The sequence below is a fragment of the Sus scrofa genome, chromosome 3 (genome assembly GCF_054392235.1).
Source record: "Sus scrofa isolate SSC_HxYL_T2T_F1_AM1 chromosome 3, Sscrofa_HxYL_maternal_Yorkshire_Landrace_v2.0, whole genome shotgun sequence".
Taxonomy (NCBI): Eukaryota; Metazoa; Chordata; class Mammalia; order Artiodactyla; family Suidae; genus Sus; species Sus scrofa.
The window spans coordinates 131,045,347-131,061,175 of NC_139385.1; the positions used below are offsets into that span (position 1 = coordinate 131,045,347).

The 15,829-nt window shown below is 45.0% G+C and overlaps 1 long non-coding RNA gene across 8 annotated transcripts in view; it reads left to right on the forward strand.

The window, feature by feature from the left end:
* LOC106509894 (uncharacterized) overlaps positions 1 to 15,829 on the forward strand; it is a 434,988-nt gene that overhangs the window by 47,136 nt on the left and 372,023 nt on the right. For all 8 annotated transcript variants that reach the window (XR_014842537.1, XR_014842539.1, XR_014842540.1 and 5 more), the window contains exons 2-3: positions 2,426 to 2,525; positions 4,763 to 4,952. This is a non-coding gene — a long non-coding RNA (uncharacterized LOC106509894). The remainder of the gene's footprint in view (positions 1 to 2,425; positions 2,526 to 4,762; positions 4,953 to 15,829) is intronic.

Below are 15,829 nucleotides of genomic sequence, written 5' to 3' on the forward strand. Positions count from 1 at the left end.
CATAAGATTTAAGAAATGTTTTCTTTGAAAACTTCTGGTCGGACAGACACTTTGAGATCATATTTCACCCTGTTTCAATTGCACACCATTCCCTGGGACTTTCAGGAGAAAGATTGTAAGTGAGTCTTACAGGAGAACTGCAGCTTTGTGGTTTGGGGGCGGGGGGCTGATGAGTTGGAGGCTAGAGGGAGGCTGTGCTGAGGCAGCCCGGCATCTTCAGAATCTAGAGACCCTGCCAACGTTAACACATCCGAGGAGGTATTCAGTATCAAAGTCTCTAATATTTGGCTCCATAAACACGATACCGGTTGCAAAAACAAAGCTAAGGAGCTCATGCTGATTACTTCAATAAAAGCTGTTTAATTATGAACGTTTGGGAAATGAAGTTACCATCAGGACCAGGAGAGCTTTGGCGTCCAGCATCCCTGCTCCCAGCATCCCACCGTTACGCCAGATTGTCCACTCAGCTGAAAAGTCTGACGTTGAGCAGGGCACACCCTCGGCCCTGTGGGGGACTACTTACTTGCCAGTAACACCCGGTCTTCCTGCAGTGGCAAATTTAGGGGATTGCTTAGTGATAGAATGAGCTGATGTTATCAGTACCATTTGCAGGCCATCCAAGGGTTATTGGGGGTGGCGGTCTAAGCTCTCAGAAGACCTGCCTTTGTTTCTAGGTAGCTCGCTGACTCCCTTCCCCCCACCCCAGAGGTCCAGGTTCTAGGACTAAGTAAAGTAGAAGAGAATTCTGAGTAGAGAGCCAGTGGGTCTGATTGTGACAGCACATTTTGGAAGTCCCCAAATGAGTTTTTCTTAATAACACGTTAGGAAACATGATCTTATTCGTGCTGCTGTATAATTCTCCTCTCTCTTTCTGTTGTTGTAGCCAGTTATTTTATGTTGAATGGAGTAGGTAGAAATATCCACGTAAAACTTTAATGAAAAAAATCAGAGTTGAATCTATGTATGGGGGGAAGAAATTTGGGGAGATACGCATTATCAAGGAGTGAACTCTTCCTCAAAAGTGATTTTTTTTTTTTTTTTTTTTTTTTTGGCCACATCTTGCAGCGTGTGGAAATTCCCAGGCCAGGGATCAAACCCACACCACAACAGCAACCCGAGCTTCTGCAATGATAATACTGGATTTGTAATCCACTGCACCACAAGGGAATGCCCAAAGTGGTTTTTTCCCCATATATTTGATGATTACTTCTCAAAGGAAAAAACTTTTGTATTTTAAACATTTTTGGGAGTTCCCCTCATGGCTCAGCAGCAATGAACCTGATTAGTATCCATGAGGATTTGGGTTCCATCCCTGGCCTCGTTCAGTGGGTTGAGGATCTGGCATTACCGTGAGCTATGGTGTAGATTGCGGATGTGGCTCGGGTCTGGCGTTGCTGTGGCTGTGGTGAGGCCAGCAGATGCAGCTCGGATTTGACCTCTAGCTTGGTAACTTCCATGTGCTGCAGGTGCGGCCCTAAAAAGCTCCCCCCCCCAAAAAAAAAGAACATTTGCTTTCTTGTTCTTAGTCATCAGCAGATATTGATACAGATTGACCATGCCTGATCAGCCTTGATGATTCCACACTACAATATACTGAAACATTCAGAGACTATTGAAAGAGCCCTGGCTCTTGCGCCCAGACATGGAAACATAAGGACAATTGCTTCATTTCTTAAATGCAAAGCAGGGACAGTTAAAACTGCTTCAGTGTGTCATGATAATCAACCGACATGACACATGTGAAAATACATTATAAAATATAACCGGCAATGCCAGCTATGTTTTTTATGTCTCCTGTGTTTTAGTTGCTTCTATGAAGATGCTGTCCATACATAGTGGCTTCCTGATTTTATACTCTGCAGGGGAAGACTTGAGGACACCAATCAGAGTGAATTATACAGATCTTAGACGGCTACCTATCACTGGAGATTTTGCACAAAACAGAGAAAAGAGCATGGAATTTGTATCAATTCCTGAGTTCAGATCCTAGCTCCATCTTTTATAAGTTGTGTGTCTCCAGGCACTGTTACTTAGCATTCCTGAGCTTACTTTTTCTAGTTTGAAAAAGAGGAATAACATCGTGTATAATAAAGTTTTTTGAGGTCTATATTTCGCAGGTTAGGCACCCAGAAAAATGCCTGGTGCCACTGGGCATTTGCTATTTTAAGTCCTTTCTCAGGAGAATGTTCCTCTGTTAGATCAATAACAGTGTCCTGGATGGTTTGGGGTTGCTGACATCCTGAGTAACTATCTGGTAATTTGTGTTTATGGCACTCGTGTGTGTGTGTGTGTGTGTGTGTGTGTGTGTGTGTGTGTGTGTGTTGGGTCTGTGTGTCATAAGAATGGTCTGTGCTCTTGTAATGACTGAAATGCTCTTGATTTTTATTTCTCTTTAAACAATATAGTGAAAATTTTCTTCTTTCAGGAAACAAGACAAAGATAGGAAAAGACAGGAGAGTGTTGGGGCGCAGTTCTGGCTTTAAACTCAGATGCCTGCAGAAAGTCTGGAACCTCACAGGTGGCTGGTGAGTGACGATGAAGAGGAGGGGGGTGTGTGGGAGCGAGAGGAGGGTAGGGCTTACTCTGGTGCTTTGTTTGCTGTCCTGGAGTTAAACTTCAGGCCCTGGGGCTTTCACCTGGAGAACATGTGCCAAAACTTCTCTTTTCCACAACTTATATTCAAAAATTCAAGTGTAAGGGCAGCTTTTTATGCACGGTATACAAAGTTAAAATAACACCTTAAATTCCTCTGTGTATAGGTTTGTTTTCTCTCCAAATGGTCAGAGTTACTGAAGGAAACTTAGAAAGAAGGTTATTTGAGGTTCACAAGACCCTCTGGGAAGAGGCCACTTCATCAGACCAGGCTTTGGGACGCTGAGGAAGATCAGTGTAATATCATTACCTGGCGTTAGTGAGAAGGGACCCTCTCCAGTTCCCAGGAGATGCCATGTTGTTACTGACTGCAAACACCAGAATTTGTGAGCAAAGAAAGGAGACCAGACTGGGAATCAAGACACGTAGCTTCTGGTCCAAGCTCTCCTGCTGCTGGTGTGACCTGGGATCATTCATCTCACTCCTCTCAGTCTGATTCCTCATTTGTTTAGTAAGGCTAATATCCCCAATTCCTTAGAATCAAAGGTGCAGAAGATACAAACCATCTATATAATGAATGGTGCAAGAATTCTGCAGATTAGAGAATGTTATTCACATTCAAGAACTAATTCATTCTACATAATTTAGCCACATTTAAGTCCTTCCTGGTCCCATGCATGGTATCACATGTTAGAGCAATGCTCGTCTTAGCAGTCATCTCACTGAGTGCTCTGACTTTATTTACATCCAGGAAACTGAAGGAGAGTGGCAGAGAGAAAGGGCTTGCCCACGGAGTAATATGGCATATTAGTACCAGGGCTGAGGCTGGAATGAGGAGATCTGATTCCCCTTAGGTGCTTCTTTAAAAACAGTGCCTCTTGTAGAGAAGGCACAAAATCAATGATGGTTGAATTCAAAAGAAGCAATGTAAGGTGTTAGGAGACTATGAAATTCAGGAAGAATCAGGTGGGGTATCAAGAGAGGCAGTTGTAAGCCCATCCTGCCTTTCTTGGCTTTGTCTCCAGATCATTATAAACTCTGTCCCCTGAGGGAGACACACTCTTCAAGTTTCCTTTCTCCATCTTCTAAATTCACACATGACTGTGAGGTCTGGAGACTCTTCAGCACATAGAGCTTTGAGCAGCTGGTCACCTGATCACTTGTAGACAGATCCATGCCTTACCTCTTTATCTGGGAGAAGGAAGTGTGACTCGGATCAGGTCAGCATCTGGGGAAGGACCGGCCTTTAGGTGAGGGTCCTGGCCCAGGAGGGTCCAGTGTACATGGTTTGTCTTTTCTATAATATCAAGACTTCTCAAGAGCAAAGTTGGGACAGTTTTCTGTTGATTTCTCTTCCTTTCATATCAGATTTTGTTCTCCATAATGGACTATAGGGTAGCCCATCCCTAGCCCAATGGTCCCAGATTCAGGCCTTCCATGAAGTGTAATCATCAGTTACTGGGCATTCAAGCTTTTGTAGGGTGGCCACTAGATTATTTACATTTATTTTTTATTTATTTATTTTTGGCCACCCTGTGGCATATGGAGTTCCTAGGCCAGGGATCATCTCGAGCTGTAGTTCCGACCTGCACCTCAGGTCGAACACTGGATCCTTTAGCCCACTGTGCCAGGCTGGGGATCGAACCCGCGTCTTAGTGCTGCAGAGATGCCTCCAATCCCATTGTGCCACAGTGGGCACTGCTAGATATTTTGAATTTTTGATGCTTTAAATTTCATTTTACATTGAAGCTTCTCCCCTTCCCCAACTCCATCATACCTCAGGCAGGGAAGGCTGTAAGTGGAGGTGCGGGGTTATGGTGATCTTCTCTGTTTGGGGTCTTGTGCTGCTCTCCTCCCCCAGTACCTGTCCCTAGTCAGCTCTGGGCCTTCTAGGGCTGAAAAGGTTTATGGGAGAGATTTAGGGAGCAAGAAAGGTGCAGTTTGATGGGGCCTGTGGTCATCAGGTTTGCCTTCTGGGGTGGGGGTAGCTCAGCACTCACACTGGCATTGACTGCTGTTTATTAACACGGTTGATGCCCCTTCATATTGGCTGCTTACGACTCCAGACACCAACCTCTAGCCTTGCTTAGGGTTATCTTGCACCCAGCTCCCAGGAGGATTCTTGGGCAGAATTTTTCATAACATGCTATATTCTGGTATCTTTCTACAGGGTCCTTATGAAACCCAAGGGAAACCCGAACCCAGGCTGTTTCCAGTGCAGCCTCTCTCCTCCCTCTGCTTTTAGGGGGACCCATCACCACCTCCTCTTCTGGGTTTCTCCAGGCTTGGAGCTGGCAGCAGTCTCAGCCTTTTGACCCCAGGTCGAGTTCTCCAAGCTGTAACCCTGAAGCCTCCCACAGGTAAAAGGGACGCTATCCCTTTCTTTTCCTTGTGAAGTGTCTTTAGGGGTGGTGTAATGCTTAGCATTCTTGCCAAAGAAATCCTTTCTTTTAGGTCTCTTCAACCTCACAGTTTTTCAGGGTGGATTTTGGACTAAAGATTGCAAATGTTGATTTCTGGGATGTTTCCTTTGTAAGCCCTGCATTGGTGGGTTAGCATTTCATTCTATAATGTGTTATTAGGAAGAATCTCATTTTACCTCCTGTTACCCTCCTGCTTGAGGTGCAGGCACATCACCTTGGAACCTGCCTCATCTGCCTGTGGGCAGGTATAAGGGATTTTAAAAGGGGTCATGGGAGGAAAGAAGCTTTGCAAACTCTAATGTCCTGTAGAAATGTCAGGCTTTATTTTTAACACTATCCTTTTAAATATAAATCAGAAATCTTCATGAATAGATAAACCACGTTATCTTATCCTTTAAGATAAACTTGCTGAATCTTTAGTGATATTGACTGGCATTTTTGGTTATTGAGGTGATTCGTTAGCAAACAGTGATATCCAAGATCAGCCTGGTTCAAGCCACATGTGTCTCTCTATTTAAAATAGAAACTCTACTTTTATTAATGCTGGATTGTCTTCATGTCAGCAGCGTGGTGGCCTTTGGTTATTCTTTGGCACAGACCAAAAATGTCTCACAGTAGCCCTTGGTATGAACTCTTGGTATCCCATAAAGAGGAAGTATGATTTCGCTGTTTGCAAAGGAATCCAAGACCTATATGGTTGCCAAGAACTCATAAAGCCAACGAGCCGTATGCATGAAAGCGATCCCTGGGTCTAGTCTTCAGTAAGCCAGGGTTTGCCGATCAGTTTGGGAAACAAATATGAGCAACTGGGGCTTTGGGTTTGAGGGTGCGTGGTGTCTGTAGGTGAGTGGGATTTCTCCTGAAATCACCGTGCCTTTTCTCACAGGTTCTCTGGAAAAACATGAGTGTTTAAACAGGTTTATGTTTTAATATGCTAAACAGCAACTACAGCAAGTAAACAAGCAAATAAAAAGCAGGTAGAGGAAAAGCAGAGGATTGAATGTATGTTTCCAATTTCCAATCTTTCAAGTTCATTTGAAGTTTTAAGTTGTAACCAAAGGATGCTTCATAGCACTATGTGTTTCACTTTTTCCTCTTCCAGATGTATAATCTCTCAGGATGAGTGAGTACCAGAATGAGGAGGTCGAGTCTTTCCTGACCTTTCTAAACTATAATTTCCAGATAGAATGCCATATCTTTTTCCTTTATATTTGTATATATCAGCTTAGATAAGCTTATCATGTGTGTGCATGTGTCCACGTGTGTGTGCATGTGCTTATGTGTGTGTATGTACGGATATTAAGAGAAAGAGAGAGAGCATGGGGTGTAGGGATTAATTCTTTTCAAATATAGCCCCCAATATGGCCAAGTCTGACGTTTAGTCTTTCAACAAGCATTTATTATCTCCCATATTCCAGGAACTCTGATAGTTTCTGGGGTTGCAGTTAATTAAACCCTGTTCCCTCAAGGTGCTTACATTGGAGTTGAATCTCTTTTACTGTTGTACATGGAGCACAGAGTTTGAAAATTATTCATTATGATACACATTTATTCTTTACATGGTACCCAAACAATGAGACAATCCCTGTTTAACTATGTTTTAGAACTTCAATTTGAAAGTGCTTTTTCCATAAAAAACATTCCTGTGTGTAGAGACCATCGTTTTATGAGGAGTGGGACTTTCTTTTATGCAGATTTTCTTTATAAATGTGGAGTCTGTGATGAAGTGGCGAGGGTGGGAGATTTAGTGGGTGGCAGAGAGATACACATACCGTCTTTGGAAGTGGCCAAAATCAACACGAACAAGATGTTCACTATCACAGGTTTCAGAATTTTGAGCCATGAAAGTATTGTGTTATGTTTAGGACCAAGAGGCACTGATTTTGATTTCACTATAATACTGCACTTTCTGTCAGTGGCAACAGAACTCATCTCATCAGAGCATTCTTTTGGCAAGATGAAACAAACTCAGTCTGGTTCTGCTTCATTCTGTAGTAGGGTTGCCTGTGGATCTGGAGAGATTAACTCAGTTGATGGGAGACTGAGATGCGGCTCTGACTCCCAGTTAGATAGCAGTCACCTTCACATGAAAGAAAGGGGGATTCCTCTTTGCCTGTGGTGGCCAAAAAGCTGATCGTATGATTATTAGAAATCATGGGAAAGAGGTGAGGGCTTGTTTTCTCCATTCACCTTTCCTGAAGGAGTAATTCAACATACTTTATACAATGACTTTATTTATCTAGTTGCCAAGCTTTTATCAAGCATTGCAGGTTAAGGCCTACCAAGATGGAGCCCGGTGTACAGTCGGTAATTTGTTTCTTGAAAGAATCTTTTTGCATATATCATGGGCAGGCTCAGAGTGTGGTTGCCTCTTTCATTGTTTAGTTGTTCTTTCCCTTTTGAACTGAAATACAAGCCAAGCTTCGGGAAATCGACTTCCAAATTGTAGGGCAGTTTCTTATTTGAACAAAGTTGCACTTAGGAAAAGCCCCATCCTTCCCCATCTTCTACCCAGGTACCTGTCGGGGAGAAATGGGGCCCAGGTGTCATGGGCCCAGCCCCGCCTTACGCATGTCACATGTGAGTCTCTAGTATGCGCTGGATGAAAGTGGGGGTCAGAAGTGAAGGCTGTGGCTTGTGCTAGTGTTATCTCACACACACACACACACACACACACACGTACAGGGGATGCTCTGGGGCTCGTGTTCCAAATAACTGGGCCCTTCCTCACTCCTGAGCCAGACAGGAGTTTGGGAAAGGTATGTGTCCTCTCCCCTTGGAATATGACCTCAGAAAGCCCTGCCTCTGGTCCGCCGACCCCCTTGGGATTAGAGCAGCTGTGTTATGTGAGACCCACTCGTGACTCTGCATGTGCGGGCGTGGACCTTGCTGCCTCACTTACTAATCACCTCCTGTGCTCCAGGCAGGGGTGAGACATCACAGGGACTGAGGAGGTGTGAGGCTCGGGCCTGCCCTCCAACGCGACAGTCTGCAGAAGACACGCGGGCCTGCCTTCCATGCGACAGTCTGCGGAAGACATGTTGGCCTGCCCTCCAATGCGACGGTTTGCACAAGACACAAGTAAAACAGAGCATGTGGTGAATGTGGGTCGGATGAGTGGAGATGGCTGTGGTCAGGGAAGGTACCAGGAGGAACCTGGGTCTGGGGTGGTGAAGCTATGAAATAACGGGGGTGCTTCCTGCTTCCTTATGCGCACATGGAGGGGGCTGGGATTCTCCCCTGAAATCCCCACAGGCGCCCGGGTTTCCCAGGGAGCGTGTCCACCTCAAGGCTACCTTCCCAGCAGCGGCAGAAGGATAGATTTTTAAAGAAATGTCAGCTGCTTCAGCTGGGTGCTCTGCCCTGGGGCCTGGAGAATTCTCAGAGATCCAAGCCGCCCTGGGCTGCTCGCCCTGAATTGCCACTTTTTGATCTCTTCAGGGTTTTCTTTGACCATTTCAATGACAAAAGGGAATTTCTTGGAGGGGGAGTGGGAGAATATTTTTAGAATGAAGGACATTAAAAAAAGTAAGACAACTACTGCAAGATTTTGAAATTTGACAGAAGCAGACAACATTTTCCATCCCCACCATGAAACTTTGCCCAATTTCTTGGACCTTTAAATACCACAGATAAGCTTTAGTTTCTGGCCAGCGGGGAAAGGGGCTCATGCAGAGATCTGCAGAGGCTCAAAATGACACCTGTGCAGGGGCTGCCAGTGACTCTGCTATTTCAGGCCCAGATTTCCTTCTTTTACCCTAATTAGCTGGATGCTAACCCACTACATGTAAGATTTGGCTTCAGGATACCCAGTTTTAAATTCCAGCTTCCACCATTTCCTGGCTGTGTGACCTTGGGTAAGTGAGTTCACCTCTCTGAGCCTCTATTTCCTTATTTGTAAAATCAGGAAAAGTCCATTCTAAGCTCACACATTCTCTGTTCCTCACGTATTTGTATTGCGGGCCAAGTGCAGTGAGAGATGCTGGGCGTATGACTTGGGGCTTGCAGCTTAATACGAGGACAGGTGATCACAGCAATAATTCTGATACGATGTGAGAAGTGTCCCAGCGTGTTCAACGTGTGTGCAGGGTTCAGTGAAGGCTGAGAAAAAGGGGCAGTGGAGGCAGAGGCAGTGGGTCAGGAGGAGCCCGTGTAAAAAGACTTTGGACCCGAGACTGGAAGGTGAGGAGCCAGGGAAGCGTGGGTGGGTGTGAGAGGGGCCACCCAAAGAGATGCTTCTGTCTGAACAAGGGTCCAGAGGTGTGGAGGTGGCCCAGGGCCCATGGGGCTCACACTGGGTGGGACTGAAGTGTGCGAAACACGTGTGAGGCGGGCTGGCTGAGGGAGCGCGTGCGCACAAGATCCACACGGCGGACGCAGGGCTGAACTTCGGATGCAACGAGTTTCTTCTCAGCGGCATCTCGCATGCCAGGCTTTTCTGGCCACTCTCTAGCCCATTCCTCTGCTTTCTTTTCTTCACAGACGTTCTCACTCTGAAAGTATTTATCTACTTTATTTATTTATTTTTGCCCTTTTGCCTTTTCTAGGGCCGCACCTGCGGCATATGGAGGTTCCCAGGCTAGGGGTCGAATCGGAGCTGTAGCTGCTGGCCTGTGCCACAGCCACAGCAACTCGGGATCTGAGCCGCATCTGTGACCTATACCACAGCTCACAGCAACGCTGGATCCTTTACCCACTGAGCAAGGCCAGGGACCGAACCTGTAACCTCATGGTTCCTAGTCGGATTCGTTAACTACTGAGTCACGATAGGAACTCCTTATTTATCTACTTTAAAATTTAACTTTTAATTTAAACAAAATTACTCTGTCCTCAACTTTATACCTATAGTTGGTATAGAATAGACACAATAACTGTTCAGAGGATGAATAAGCAGCCAAGGAAGATACGCATCTGGAGACAGAATTAGCAGCAGCCTGCATCGTAGACGCTTCTGAAAGATGCCCTAAGAGATGTGGTCCGTTCTGTGCAGGGAAAGGAGTTGCCCTTCTTTTCAGCAGCATGTTTCCCATGAATTTGGGAGTGACTGAATGATCAGTGTCTGTGCCTCTCCTGGTTTCTGCAGAGGCAGAAAGAGGCAGTGACCGACTCAGAGAAGCTCAAGAGTAGCAAGAAGGGACGTATCGCTTTCACAATTTTGCCACAGACCCAGAAGTCTCTGTGCTCTTGCTGGGAGGACAGATGTCTGCTTTGTGCCACTGATATGTTCTGAGGTTTGATACCCACTCGGTTACTCTGCTGCAAAGTACAGGATGTTTTGGGTTCGTGTGGCTTCATAAAATACATCCCAATTAAGCTCTTTTCTACTGTCATTCACAGTAGCTGCTACTGTCATTTTTGTTTCCTTTGAGAAAAAATTTTCTGAAGAACTCAGGAGGCCATTTATGAGGACTCCTCCTAACCTGCCATTTAGTGATGAGATCAGAGAGGAAGCATTTGACAGCTTTGTTACTCTTTGAAGGGTGGTTTTTGCACATGCTCTTGTTGAGAGTGCTAGATTCAGACTAGAACAATCTTAGTAACAGTCGTAGTTCTACAAAACCTGGTAGCTGAATTTTCATTTTTCCACTGACTTTTACTCAAAAATGCCAAAAATGCATTTTCTCTGGCTCCAATGACTCTTAAAGTCAGCCAGTTAAAGCCTGATATTGACACCACCTCAATCTGGCCAAATAGCTGATGGCTTGTGCCTCAATCCCTGCAGGAGGGTTTAGTGAAGAGATGACATCCAGAGCAGAGGCAGGGAGAAAGGACCAACGGGCTGTGTGCCCAGGGACAGGCAACCAGGGGAAGCCATTAGGTCTGAGGGGCAAGGCAAAGAAAGGGGCCAGGAGTGTTCCTGGACCCCGATGAGCCTGGGACCCCAGGAGGCAGGATGCGACGCAGGAGCTGGGGCTAAAGCTAGAACTAAGATGGGAGGCAGCTGGGAATCCAGTGAGGAGTAAAGTAGACACCCCAGCCTCTCTCTTCCTGCTCTTTGCTTTCTGCTGGTGCTTCCCGTTGACCAAAATCGAATGGAAGCTCTGGGCATCGAGCGGAGGGAAGGGCAGACGACTGTTGGAAGATGAGGCAAACAGAGATTAGTCAGCAAAGGACATAAACAGACATAAATGTACCCCCAAGTTCCTTGAACAGAATCTGGCAGTGAGTTCCTTGGTAAAGTGAAGAGCCTCAGATATCCAAATAAACAAATGTCTTCATTCGAGAAACATGCCTCAAGTGCTCGTCTGCAGTTAGGCTCCATATTTGAAGCTGGTAGATTTTATTTCGGGGTTTCTTCAAGTGAGGGTACTTCCCTGCAGAGCCACCCTGGAAATGCACAGAAATAACCGTGAGTCTTCTGGGATTTCTTTAAGAGGGTCTGGCCCCAGCTTGGAGGACTTTAACGTCTTCATGCAGCTCAGCTTGGGCCAGACCTGCGTGTTGTTCAGTGAGTGACCGAAGTCTTTCTGTATCCAGCTGGGTCTTGAGTACTCCGTTTGCACTCAGCCGGGCCAGTCTTTGGTTGTCTGCAGAGACCTGCGGAAACAGAACCTTGATTCTCAAACTGGACAGTCATGAGTCATTTCCGTGACTCAAAACTGGGCATGTGGAGAGCTGGGGAAAGGTTTGGCTGGAATGTTTCTAAGCGCTGCCCCCCCCACCCCCATGACCTGGGTAAGACTTGCTTGACCAGCTCCAAGGGACTGACTGAGAATTTTAAAGATTCCATTTCCCATATTGTGCGAGTTTGTTTTTGGCCTCTGTCCTTTTATGTTAAACACCATTCATGTAGTTACTGGGTATTTCGCATAAACTGCTTGATGTTTTTCCAGTGTGGTGCTTAAATTTCTCTAGTAATTGGTAAGGCTTTCTTCACATTGGAAAGAGATTAGTGAGTAGAATAATTGAACCAAAAAGTTAAGCTGGAAGAGACAAAAGGATCATTTAAACTGCTCTCTTTTTAGAGGTGGAGAAACTGAAGACCTCAGAGGGCTGGGGATTTTCTCGGGGTCATACCATGAAGATGGGTCAGAGCCAGAGGTACAGTGGGGCAGGTCAAGAATGGTTGAGAGTCACTGCCAAAGGCTCAGTGGCGTCTTCTCAGTGGTCCTGCTATTCTTCCTGGAACATTTTCTTTTTCTTTTTTTTAAATAATGATTTTTATTTTTTTCCATTATAGCTGGTTTACAGTGTTCTGTCAATTTTCTACTGTACATCAGTGTGACTCGGTTACACATACACGTATACATTCTTTTCTCTCACATTATCATGCTCCATCGGAAGTGACTACATGTAGTTCCCAGTGCTATACAGTAGGATCTCATTGCTAATCCATTCCAAAGGCAGTAGTCTGCATCTGTTAACCCCAAATTTCCAATCCATCCCACTCCCTTCCCCTCCCCCTTGGCAACCACAGTCTGTTCTCCATGTCCATAATTTTCTTTTCTATGGAAAGGTTCATTTGTGCTGTATATTAGATTCCAGATATAAGTGATATCATATAGTATTTGTCTTTCTCTTTCTGACTTACTTCACTTAGTAAGAGAGTCTCTAGTTCCATCCATGTTGCTGCAAACGGCATTATTTTGTTCTTGTTTATGGCCGAGTAGTATTCCATCTTCTTATTCCAGTCATCTGTTGATGGACATTTGGGTTGTTCCCATGTCTTGGCTATTGTGAATAGCACTGCAATGAACAGTGACATCCTCTCAGTGGTTGTGCTGTTCTTCCTGGAACATTTTCAGTGGCAGGTGAGCCTTCCCTAATGCAAGCAACCAGAGCATGGCTTGAGCTCCTCTCACAGGTTCTTGGGGCTGACCTTCATCTCTACCCTCTGTTGAATACTCAGAAAGAACAGAAGGTTTCTCTCATATAGTTTAGAAATTGATGCTGGATGGAACACTTCACTTTTTAAACCCTTAAAATAGGAAGAGCTTGGGACACGAGGACCTGAGATTCATGTCTAGTTGGTCATGCTGCAAGATTTACGAACTCTGCCACCCCACTAGTATTCTTTGCTTGCAGCAGTGAAATAAGAGCTAACATTCAGTGGGTACTTACCAGGTACTACTTGTTGTTTTAAGCAATTTACATTATTAACTAATTTAGTCTTTATAAAGACCCGATGAGGTAGATACTATTTTTATTCCTATTTTCAGATGAGGAGCATGAGCTCAGAGGTCACATGACTTGCTCAGGATCACAGAGCTAGTAAGTGGCCACAATAGAATTTAAATCTCGGTGTCTTGACTCCTCAGCCTGTGTTCTTGACCAGGGAGCTAGAGTGCCTGTTTTTTCAGTATTACCATTGCTGCATTCGTGAGCTGTGGTTTGTTTTCTGATGACCCTCCAGTGCAGCGCTTCGAGTGTTTCTGTCTGCTTCAAAAAACAATAGGAATAAATTTTTTAAAACCTTTCTTATTTAATTAAATTAATTAACTTATTTTTGGTCACACTGGATAGATCCTTTACCCACAGTGCCACCAGTGAATACATTTTTGAGGTTTCAGCGGCTGAGTGTTCACTATGCCCCAGCAGCCTTCACCTAAAAGGCTTTAAAGCCAGTGTGTAGCCAGTCTATACAGGCTTTCTCTGGACCCTGAATTGGACAGCTTTGTGCAGTGAACCAATTGCATATATAAACAGCCCAGTTCAGAGTGTTCTGGTTCAGTGGCACAAGTAGAGCTTAGGTTTCCAAGAAGCTTTTTATGAGTTTTTAGGAAGAATATCATTGTGTTATTACTAAGTTTTGAAAAACCACAGTTAATAATTACAGCAAAGATTTTTCTTAGATAGCATGGATGGGCCATGTTGCAAGACCACAGTGTCATTATCTCCATTTTCTGGCTGGAGAAAAAGAGACCCCGGCTCACATTATACAATGATAGGAGCCGTAATGAACTGTGAGCTCCCTTCCTGACTCTGCCTCCAACTAGATGTATGACTTTGGGCATGTCCTTTTCTCTCTTTGGCTCTCTAGCTTACCATTTATCACATATGAGGCTGAATTTGACATCTGAGTTCTTTTCCAGCTCTGAAATTCTATGACTTACTCAGATCAAAGCAAGTTGCTTGTTAATTGACGTGTTTTATAGATGACATGGTTCAAAAAAAGGATTTGAGGTAGCTTATCGGATTAAAGTGCACTCAAACCAGGATGGTTAAAAATAACAAGAGAATTGAAGATAATAAGAAGCAATGCAGAAGAGATGCTTCAGGCACCAAGACTGAGTGAGTCACTGAGGGTCAATGTTATGTCTGGAGTCCCGTAATCCTAGGATGTTGCTGCTGAAATTAACCCGAGAGACCGTGGCTTATCCGCATACATCCCAGCTTCTTAAGTTTCTCCTCCAGAGCATCCTGCTAGTAAGTGTTTGTTGTTTCCAAATGAAGCAGACTTGGAAATCTATCTTTCTGACCCATAGGATTGGTGAGGCCAGAGCTTTTGGCTGTTACAACATGAACAGATTTGGCAGCTCAGCCCGGAGTGGACCCTGGTCTCCTGCCTTTTTCCAGTGTTTTGTCCATGGCAACGTCCACCTCCTGTAGTGACAGTGACTCTTCAGCATATGGAAATATAGAACTGACAGGGATTTTTACTATATAAAGTTTTTTCCATAAGCAGGATCTCTGATTCTCTTAATCTCCTAAAGGGTAGGCAGGAAAGGCACTATAATTCCTGTCGTGTATCTGGGTGAACAGGCTCAGAAATGCTGGGGTATTTTTACCAAATTACTGGAGCTCTAGCTTGGAATCTAGCTTGCTGACTCTGGGGTGTCTGGTTCTGGCCTTGTGCCATCGTGGTGCCTGGGCTCCGTGTGTTCTCGGTTGATGTGCCAACAGTACAGGTCTCAGGAGGTAAGGTCAAAGCAGCTTGTCCAAGTCAGCCCAGCCCACATATGGCCAAATGACCACCTGGGAGAACCTTGGGAAGCAGAGTGATGGGGCTCCCCAGCACTGAACCCTGGCCCCAGATGCCAGGGCTTGTGCTCAAACTCTGTCATCTCTGATGTTACTTTAAGGCTCTGTAAGTACATGAAACTTCATGCTTCAGGTCTTGGGACTGAGACTGATGATACTGCAAGAAAGCCAGAGTTTGAAGCAGGTTAAACCTCTCTGGGCCCAGCAGGGGCTTTTCATCAAATTCAGCTGCGGGAAACCCTTGAACTAGACCACATTGCTACTGAACATGTCATCAATCAATCAACGTGTATTTCTTGAGACAGCAGTGTGAGAGTTCAATGAGATCGCCTCAGTGACAGGTTGGGAGGGCAGCATGGTGTGAGCAAAGCCATGGGCTCTAGGGACAGTCAGAAGTAGGTTTGAAGACTGGCCCATATTTTATGAGCTGTATAAGCCTGACCAAGTCACCTGACCTCACTAAGCCTCAGTTTATCCATCTATAAAATGAGGAAAATAGACCTCATCAGGCTTTTGGAAAATCGCTTATTCCCTATTAATTTCCTCTCCTTTGTCTAACGTTTTAAAAAAGTATAAAGTAGGAGTTCCCATCATGGCTCAGCAATTAATGAACCCGATTAGGACATGGACATGGGTTCAATCCCTGGCCTTGCTCAGTGGGTTAAGAATCTGGTATTGCTGTGAGTGTGGTACAGCTCAGATCTGGTGTTGCTGTGGCTCTGGCGTAGTCTGGTGGCTACAGCTCCTATTGGACCCCTAGCCTGGGAACCTCCATATGCCATGGGTGCAGCCCTAAAGAGACAAAAAAAAAAGTATGAAGTAACAAATCATTGACAGTTATCAGGGGAGGGGAGGTAATTGAGGGTTTCAGGGCTTAGCAAGAACTTCTTGGA